A 7,114-nucleotide genomic window follows, 5' to 3' on the forward strand; every position below is an offset into this window, starting at 1 on the left:
AGCTGTTCGAGAAAAAAAAAATTCCATAAGCAAATTACACATTATAACAGAATATGTATGCTTTGTGATCTATTTTCTTTTACATTCATATTTGTTATCGACCATTATCCAAATCTAATGTTATTAAACTTCTATGCTGTCCAGTGCTCCAAAGGCCATAGCATGATGAGTTTACAAGCAAACATCCACTTTCTTCATTAGCATGTTCAATCAATTGTTCTCGCCAGGTGCTTCGAATAGATCTCAACTTTTCAGCCACCTCTGTCATGAATGACCTTTCTTCCCCTTCCATATTCAAGCAACGTTTTGCGAGTTGAGCAACTTCTTGTAGCAACTCCATTCCGGCACCCATTGTATTCCTGTCCAAGATGGATTGAAGCCTAGTGCCAGAAGGAAGGATGATGCAAGGCTTTTCTTTTCTTCAGTACTGTCAGAGTAAATTGTTGTGTTCCCCGTAATTAGCTCCAGAAGCACAACTCCAAAACTATAAACATCACTTTTCTCTGTTAGCCTACGCTCTTGTAAGTATTCAGGGTCTAGATAACCAAGAGTTCCCTGGACCATTGTCATAAATTGTATTTCATCCTTCGGAAGCATTCTTGATGCTCCAAAATCAGTAACTTTTGCTGTGTAGTTGTCACAAAGGAGAATGTTTGGTGATTTTTACATCTCCATGTACTATGGGAGGGTATGTTGATGAGTGTAGATATGCTAGTGCTTCTGCAGATTCCTGGCCAATCCTGAGATGAGTATCCAGTGAAATGGATGGCTTTTCATGTGTGCCATGTATTAGATCGAATAGAGTGCCATTTGGGATGAATTCATAGACCAGCATAGGAACTTCCACTTCTAAGCAGCAACCCAGAAGCCTTACTACATTCCTGTGGTTGATCTGTGAAAGTATAATCATCTCTTGCACAAATTCATCTTTTCGAACCATGTTCATGATCTTTGATCGCTTTATGGCTACTACTCTGTTGTCCTTCAGAATTCCCTTGTATACAGTGCCATAGCCGCTTCTCCCTATTTCTCTGCTTGAGTCAAAATTGTTTGTTGCCTGCTCTAGTTCTTCTGTTGTGAATATTCTCACTGTATCTATTTGCTTTGACCTGATTTTCTCATATAATAGCAGACCCCCATTTTGTTGGAAGAATCTCCTTTTCTCTTGTCAGTTTTCTCTTCTGATATTTAATTAGAAGGCCAAACATGAAGATAAGCAGAAGTATAGCACATGATGAAATACCTGTGAAGAAATAACATTATTTCAGCTATTTGAAATGTATAGGGTAACAGGTCCTTTGGTGTACCTAAACTCTTGATTATCTAAGAAGACTTTTCCTTCCTTTCAGTTTCAGTTATGAAAACAATACTTTTTTGAGGAAAAATACCCATTCCTTAGGGGGATAAAAGATAGCTGATATTAGTGTCATTTCATTCCTTAGGGTATACATGCATAACCATCATTTCTTGGTGGGAGGAAACAGCGAGAGGATTCTGAAAAGCACAGCGGCACAAGTTCAACGGTATGGCCATTTATATCATGTGGAACCTATGAAAAGAGCGAAACCGACGTATATTCGAAAACAACTTTCAAACGAACGAGCAAGTGGCCTGGAGGGTGAAGGATGACATTGACCAACACAAGAGGGCTTCTGGATTTGTATCCTAATTAATTTCTAGTTTTCATGTTTGTGTTTGGCCCATGGTGTTGTAGTGCCGATAGGTTGCTCCTAGAGTGCCTTGAGTATTGGGGCTGTTTTTTTAGGCCGCATCCTATAACGATATATTGTAGAAGTTCATCTTAATTGAAAGACAAAGCTCCTGCCACTTACATTCATTCCTTGGGGATTCTTTTTTTCAATAGGAACTGCAAAGTCTTCAAACATTTGTCCAAATATGAAATTCTTTTGAGTGAGCATAATCGATTTTGTTTGTTTATACGTGTCACATGGTACAAATTTATAAGTATGCATCTTCTCTGCTTTGTTCCCCAAGTTTTGGCTATTAAAACCCTCAGGATCACTCTATGATGTTCCCACAATTTAAAATCTATTCAAAATTTAAAATTAATAAGAATGAAACTTCAAGTTGTGGGGGAAAAACTAGAAAAACAATATAAATCATATGAAATAATCCATTGATTTCATTATTTGTTGACTAAGTTTTCTCAGGTGGATCTCACTTGTGCCATCTTTTGTACTCAATTTTATTACAGAGGTAAAGATTGCTAGATTTAGTTGTGTTGCTGTAAGGTTAAGATAGTAAGCTATGCCGTTCTAGGAATTTTCCAAAAACCATGCTATTTCAACCAATTTGTTGTTGGAACAGGTGGTGACCATCGAGTTCTCGATCTTGGAGCTGGCTTGCAGCCGGTCCGGTTCGCTACCACAAGTCTGCGCTCCCACAAGTCTCAGGTCCACCGGAGCTAACAACATATAAGGCCCATGGGTTTTACTCAACCCAAAAGACTAGCCTGATAGGGAGTTCTCCCACCTTATATGTTGTACTCCCCCACCATCGCTACACATCGAGATGCCCCCGCCATGATGTGACGCTCGAGATTTTTTATCGGGTTTAGCTTTTCTGACCAAGGGCTCACGATACCAATTGTTAAAGCCGGCAGTGACCACCGAGTTCTCGATCTTAGAGCTGGCTTGCAGCCGGCCCAACTCGTTATGAGCCTGTGGTTCCACGGGTCCCAGGTCCACCGGAGCTAACAACATATAAGGCCTATGGGCTTTACTCAATCCAAAAGATTATCGGGTTTAGCTTTTTTGAACATGGACTCATGATACCAATTGTTAGAACCGGTGGTGACCACTGAGTTCTCGATCGTGGAGCTGGCTTGTAGCCGGCCCGGCTCGTTACCACGAGCCTGTGTTCCCACAGGTCTCAGGTCCACCGAAGCTGACAACATATAAGGCCCATGGTCTTTACTCAACCCAAAAGACTAGCCTGATAGGTGCGAGTTCTCCCGTCTTATATGTTGTGCTCCTAATCATCGCTACACGATGTGGGATTAAATCCCAACAATCTCCCCTTTAGTTACACATCGAGGTGCCACCGCCATGATATGACACTCGAGATTTTTTATCGGGTTTAGCTTTTCTGACCATGGGCTCCGATACCAATTGTTGGAACCGGTGGTGAGCACCGAGTTCTTGATCTTGGAGCTGACTTGCAGTCGGTCCGGCTCGCTACTACGAGCCTGCGCTCCCACAGGTCCTAGGTCCACCGGAGCTGACAACATATAATCTATGCTGTGTGTGCGGGATACACAAGAACAACTGTAATCCCCCATCGTGTTACTGCAGATTCCATGGCATGGATACTGATCTGGATTTTGGCACTCATTGATATCTACAAGCGGTCATACAATACAAGAGTATAGGAAAACTAAATATCAATGAACAGGTAACTGTTGACCTTGGCACCCATCTGATAGGTACGGGTTGCCTGCAAATCCGTAGAGCTGCTGGGGTTAGAGTGCACTGTATACTTCACCGGATGACAGAAGCTCCGACCATCTAAAATATTCACTACTGGATTACTAGTAATGATGAACGTCATACGGTCACGTCAGAAAAATGTTCCAGCCCTGGCGTCCCTGTATATACAAAATCTGGCCTCACCCCCAGCCATCTCTAGCTAGCTGACTGGCTCTGCTCCTCTTACCAAGAGAAATTGCTTAATAGGGAAGCAACTCCTCTTCACTCTTCGGTCTGCCTGACTGCCCCTCGACTACTGTGAGTCCTCTTCACAACCACACCAGACTTTCAAGTCTCAAGCATGTCATGATGATCAAAAGCTCTTCTTCTAACACTTCTTGTGTCCAACTTTCCTACGCATTCATTTCACTCTCGGCAACCGCGCAAGGTCTATATGGGAGGAGCGTCCCCCTTCCCTCAAAGATTCTAAATTTTGACTTAATATATATAGAGAAGTATTGATGGTTATGATGCGTAATAAGTATCATTACATTGATCTTAAATTATACTATTTTCACAATAAGCCTAATAGGAGATCTAAAGATTTTGTGTCAAACTTTGTTCAACTTGCAAGAATCTTACAGCGAGGAGGCCTGATTGGTTGGCTTCCAAAATTTATCAAACCAAAGAATTGACATGACATGATTTTGGTTATTGATTGGTTTGCTTCGGCTTGCCAAATCCATGGAAAATTTTTTACCTAATTTTGGATTGCCAAATCCTTGTCATGGCAAATTTTGGCCACAAACCAATCAGGCCCGGAGAGGGACGTTGTCACATGTACGGTGTACCTTCTTCTGTTTGCATTTTACTTAAATTCCTCAAAAAAGGTAAAGTTTTGTCTCCTATAACTTGGGTCCAGGATCTTGGCTCCCCCCTCTTTTATAAATTGGCAGGAGTAGCCATTGTGTTTCAAACTAGTCGCCCCCCTCTCTCTCTCTCGCTGGCCCCTTCCCTCGGTGCAGCTCTTTCAGCGCCATGTCCCATTGGATCCAATCCTCTCGCGTTGAATAGGATGCATGGATAGAGCAGCTCCCGGACAACAGATCGCTTGTCAGATCTTGTTGGTGAAGAGACTGGCCTTCCATTGGTGATTTGCCCTACTACAAGCTTGCTAGAGTGATTGAGCGATGGTCTATGAAAGAAAACCTGAACCTTGGCCGTGTCTACTTCAAGTGCTAGAGGAATGGGGTGAGCTTCTTATTTGTCACTTCTTCGGCTATAACTATTGTAATGCTTGGTTTAATTTTTTAAACAAATTTGTGCAGTATCCGAAACTCTGTGGTTACTATGTATGGAAGCGATAGTATCTTGAGGATTTGAAAAAGTCAGGCATGATCTAAGTCAGGCTAATGGACTTAGAGGACGAAGAGGAGGAAGGAAGCAAAGGCCACTCGAATGGCGGAGGTGATAGGAAAGCATTGGAACTCAACATGTAGAACCTGCAGCGGAAGTTGAACATATTTTTTCTTTGTTATGTTCTGGTTGTTGGATTTGGAATCATGTATTATGTTGTATTGAAGTAGGTCATCAACAGGTTAGATTTGGAATGCTCTGTTTCATACTAGCTAGGAGGATGTATGAAGAATAGGAACTAATGTGTAACACCTTTGGTGTTACGAGCTCGTTTAGCACCGAGATTTAGGCCTAAGAAAATTTTTTGAAATGAGTTTCTCGGATTTTTGATTTAAAACGTACTTAATGTGATAATGAATCATGTGTGACTTAGTTTTGTGGACTCAAATAAATGCCCAAGTTACATTATTTAGTGCGTAAAGATATTTAGGAATGTCGAACGACAATTCTAGCCAATAGATAGCGAACGGTTTGTTCTATTAGATTAAGCATGAAAAGCAACTTTTATAAATAAAATAAAATCCATTAATAAATAGAACGACATATATATCGCTTTGGAATCTAATTTAAATTTGAGCTTTGTTGAAAATCTCCTTGTGCCTAGATATTGCTAATTGTCTAAATTAGTAAACCAGTAGAAATATCTATAGCTATATATATATATACATATATATATATACTCACGTATTTATTTTGAGAAGCACGCTCAGTTGAAAAGCCTTGGTCTAGTGACATGTTTTTATGTATAGACTTGTTTTAGTCCCTATGATAAGTTGGTAACGTACCCGCGACAGCTACCGTCTGGCCGCCTCATAAATTTAACATGATTGGTGTGAAAGCACGTAATAGACGAGAGATAGCACAACAGCTTCATTTACTTTTTTTTGGCGTGGCATACAACGTACTCGCCTTGCTTTGCAATTATGCACCGGCCGCTCTCCTGTCATGGCACTACACCCCAGCATGTCTGTTTGCCTGTGCCATTGTCTTTCTCTCCCTCTCTAGTGTCTTGTCTAAATTTCAATGGGAGCACATGGCTCTATCGTGACCACGCCCCGCTAAGCGCCACCGTCCAACTGACAACGTCATCGCATAACCTTGCAGCACCATCAATGCCTCGCCTCTATTGCCTGCCTTGCTTGTTTCTGTTGCTTGTCTTGCCTGCCTTTGCTGTTTGCCCTTTACTTGCCTTGCCTACCACGGCTGAGCTGAATACCCATCGTGGCAGCGTCCTTTGTGGCCCGGCTTTCGCGTGAGCGTGAGCGTGCGCGCACGCGCGCGAGCTCCACTACGCTACTTTTCCTTGCCTCTGTCTGCTCCCCTATCTCTGTCGAGCAAGCGCCGGGGGTCACGCGCCGCCACGCCGTGCCTCCCGCCCGCATCCCCTGGGTTCCGCGCTGGAGGCGCCCCAGCTCCTGTTCTTCCCCTGCTCACCAACCGGTCTGTTTGCGCTGGGCCACCCTGCTACTGACGCCGCCGTGGCGCTCTGTCTCCACAACCCGCAGCGGCCCGCCGGTGACGGCCTTCCCCATCGCGCTCTGCCCGTCCGTAGTCATCCGCGCCAGTACGGCTTCACCGCCATAGCCGCTTGCCTCGAGCCACGCGCAGCGCCGCCTCACCTCCTCTGCGTTCCCACAGGCGCGCCGAACCGGCTGCTCCAAAGTGCTTCCCTCCAGCACCTGCTCCTTCGTCGCTCCACCTCCGCCATCGCTGCGCCTCCCGCCGTTCGCCACCCGGCCCTCCCTCGCGAGCACGCGTGTGTCCCGTGGTCTCACGACGGTCCATAGCTTCCCCGCGCTACTTTCCCGCGCGCGACACCATTGCTCCTCCGCCGCTACGTAGCCGTTCGGGTCTCGCGCCGCATCTCCATCGTGGCCGTGCCACCACAGCACTCCGCCGTCCTCCATGCGTGGCCGTCGTGCCTACTCGCCTCGGTCCACGCCACGGCCAGGCTGGGTCCTTTCGTGGCCCGTGCGCCTCTTGGCCATCTAGTCACCGCCGGCGCACCCCCGTGTTGCGTCGCTCCGCCTCCTGCCATGCCCCACCGTCGCCCCTTGGCTGGTCGTGCGCGTGCGTGGCTAGGGTGCCATGGGCCGCCTTTGGCCATACCGCCGACACCCACGTGCATGGGAAGGTCCGACGCTGCTCCTATGCCGCCTGGTCGCTGTTCCACCGGTGGGAGTCGGCCGGAGCCGGTGCTCCTCTGTTCCTATATTTCGCCGTGGAGGGAGAAGGGTAAGAATCGAGGTAGAAAAGTTCTACAGGGTTCT

General features: G+C 45.6%; 1 pseudogene; it reads right to left on the reverse strand.

Moving 5' to 3' along the window:
• Positions 1-94: 94 nt before the first annotated feature.
• On the reverse strand, positions 95-6,751 carry LOC136454677 (putative wall-associated receptor kinase-like 16; annotated as a pseudogene).
• Between the last annotated feature and the right edge of the window lie 363 nt (positions 6,752-7,114).

This window comes from Miscanthus floridulus, chromosome 5 (assembly GCF_019320115.1).
Source record: "Miscanthus floridulus cultivar M001 chromosome 5, ASM1932011v1, whole genome shotgun sequence".
Taxonomy (NCBI): Eukaryota; Viridiplantae; Streptophyta; class Magnoliopsida; order Poales; family Poaceae; genus Miscanthus; species Miscanthus floridulus.